Raw genomic sequence first — 3,445 nt, forward strand, 5'->3', positions numbered from 1 at the left:
GACCCCCACAGTGGTAGACTCGAAGGGGGAAACAGGTTTGGAAAAGACAGGTGCAAGGGTCACAGGACCCAGCTTCCGCGAAGTAGTTTTGGGAAGGGGAGGGGACAAAGCAGCAGTGGCACGCGCTAGTAACCGAGGCAGTGGCCAGGTGCGGGACGGTCCAGCAGAAGAGTCGGAGCACGTGATAATCGCCGGGGACTCGAATTTAGTTAGATGCGAAGAAGCAGTCAAGGAAAGGGTGAGAGGCGACAAACGAGTTTTAATAGGGAAGTTCCCGGGACATAGGCTGGGATCAGTGATGAGACAAGCTAGCGCAAAACTCGCAACTAAGGCTAATGGACGTAACCTCGTGATAATCGCGGGAGGTCTAAACGACGTCTTGAATGAAGAATCAGCCGAACTAGCGACCACATTGGCGAAAGGGGTCGAGGACATGCGCGCCATTTCCTCTCAGGTGCAGATAGTGGTATGCACAATACCGGAAGTACCAGTGAGAGATATCAACTTGCAAAGAGCTGTTGTCGACGCAAAGAGATATGGCGAATTAGTCGAGAGAAGGGCTTCGAGGTAGTGGATATAAACAGGGAGGTGCACAGGTGGGGCGGTTTCCAAAGAGACAGAATTCACTTCGATAAGAGGCTTGGTGATGAGGTGGGCTGGCGACTGGCAGGACGCGCAGTAGCTTTTTTGGGGGGCACGCGGGCCCTTCGGTGCCCACGGTAGCTTGTAATGAGGAAAACAACCAGGGGGACTCTTTGACAGGCAGTATAGCGAAAAACCAGAGAAAAGGTAAAAGAAGGGAGAAGGCGCGTGTTGCAATTAGTTACATAAACATGCAGGGTGGCAGAAAAAAGGCAAAATGGTTAGAGATTGAGGAGCAGTTAAGCAAGGAACAGATAGGTGTTTATGCGGTTACAGAAACACACCTTAGAGACTTGGAAGAGCCACCACATATTGACAATTATATTTGGGAAGGATGTAACAGGATCACCTCAGAAAGGAGAGGTGGGGGTGTTGGAATGCTAATTCATAGCAGAACAAAATTGGATAGAGTGAAACAAACGTGTTCAGAGCACATGTGGGTTTCGGGCACAGTAGGTGGAGAGAAAACGTGGCTAGGTGTAGCTTACTTGTGGACAGGCAATAACTGCAGAGAAAAGAATCTGGAGATAGTGAAATGCATAAGCACCGATATTAAAGAATTTGGTCATGCTGCCGAAATAAACCTTCTAGGGGACATGAACGCTCACATTCATGACCTTGACGGATATTCAGACACCAATGGCAAGTTATTGCTAGATCTCTGCGAGCAACGTAGTCTTGAGATAGTTAACGTGGGGCCTTAGTGCGAGGGGCAGATCACGTGGGAAGTCGGAAACCGGCAATCGAGCATTGATTATTGTCCCATGACAGAAGGAATATATGACAAACTTAGAGAGATGAGAATATACGAGGAAGGCATTAACAGCTTGGGTAGTGATCATAAGGAGGAGGAGAGGCTGAGGAAAGGAAAAGGCGCAACTTCTGCAACCCTAATTGGGAGCACGGCTCATAATATTACAAATGGGATATAAAACTGAAAATAAGAACATAGAATCAAAGTTTGGCAGCTTGTATCTAAATGACAAACAAATAACAAATATAGCCGCAAGAGTCGAGGAAAAAGTAGACGAACTACCAGGCAAAGACTGGAAGTATAGTGAGCTGCTACATGTAATCTGCTACATGTAAGTTCGCTACATGTAAGTTCGAGCTGCTACATGTAAGTTCGGAGCGAGCATCATCGCTGGGTCAAAAAACTTCTCACGAGATCACTGTGCAGAGAAGCGCAGCCGCACCGTACTAAACATCTTCAGCGACAGAAACATTACCAAGCGTCGTTATTATTCAAGTCAAGTTTTAAAAAATTAATAAAAAACAAAATAGACGCAAACCCACAGATCTTTATAGCTGGAAAAGTCACCGATGTTCACTATACTTCCTCATGCAAATTCTGAGCGCAGCTTTCTGTTGAGGCAACGCGAACTGTGCTTGAATTTCTGGCTATCCACATTGGAACATTCGTTACATATTGCCACAGAAAATGCGAGTGCTCGAGTGCTACGCACGCCACTCTGTGCATTGCAGGCGTCATCGACATCCTCGTCACGACAAGCGAGACAGTAGCAGAGCACCCGCCAGCCCTGCATGCGCACGAGCTCCTACCGAAGGGCGAGCCCGCATGACGGAGGAAGAAAGCGATGTTAGAGGCCAGTAGCTTGTGATATCGACAAAATGCACGTTCGCTGTCTTTCGTCCTCGTTCGCTCTATCGGTTACGCCGATGACGCCAACGGCGATGCCGAACAACGCAGGAACAGGCGCATAAGAGCTGCGCTCTAAAAGCGCAGCGCGTATCGTAGAACGTCGTGGACTCGAATCGGCGTACACAACTCAGTTTCACGATGATTTGGGCACGTCTAATTCACTCCATATTCTTCGTTAAACTTGTATAACAATGTTCTTGCACAATTTCGCTTTCGCAATTTGTTTAGGAGCGCTAGATTTCATGAACGAACAGCGCGTACATAACCTCAGCCGTGCGCCCGTCGCGCGGAAAGACTATATATGGCGGACGGCGCTGGAACGGAGGCGTGGCGGTGACGTGAACAGCGTCATCGCTGCGCCGCGACGTCACTGCCCCGCCCATTCGCCAGACTCTCCCCATGGACGGCTCTTGTCTAGTTTATTCGAGAGCTTACGCGGCCGTCAGCGACAACGCTGGAACATTCAATAGCACATGCATAAAAAGCAGACGTTCTTTACCATTTGGCAGGTTACTCGACGCCCGACACTATTCTCACCGCTATCAGTGCAGTCCCTGTATTTTCGTCTTTTATTTTCCGGGTACATGTTCGCCCAAATAAAGAGTTTCGTTTTACAGCGACAGCTGTTATGAGATCATTTCACCGGCCGTTTTTGGCGCCGTAGTTGTCCGCCGCCGCCGCCGCCGGTGTCCGTAACCAGTATCGATCAAAATAAGAAAAAAAACGAAACAAGAAAAAAATTCCAGGATGGAACGAGGTTCGAACCTGGGCCCTCTGCGGGGGAGCCCAGTATTCAACCTCTGAGCCATGCCGGTGCTTGAAACTGCTTTGCAAAAAGGTCCTATACAGGCTTCATGTCGGTAAGGAACCACATTAGCATATGCAATATAGCGTGGTAGCAGAGTAAAATAAGCACCAAGCGTCGCACAACGCGAATTCTGTAACCAGGCGTCACACAATGCGAATTGCGCAACGAGTAGGTTGTGAAATGCTTCCAACCCATTACAAAGATCTCTGCCATAATTCCTTGTCGTCATCAGGCACAGCATCAACAAAGTGCGCATAAAGCCTTACATGCGTTTAGCAGCTACCACGGATCTCCGTAAAATGACGAAAAATGGCACAGTGCCTGCTGCCCTA

This window comes from Rhipicephalus sanguineus, chromosome 6 (genome assembly GCF_013339695.2).
Source record: "Rhipicephalus sanguineus isolate Rsan-2018 chromosome 6, BIME_Rsan_1.4, whole genome shotgun sequence".
NCBI lineage: Eukaryota > Metazoa > Arthropoda > Arachnida > Ixodida > Ixodidae > Rhipicephalus > Rhipicephalus sanguineus.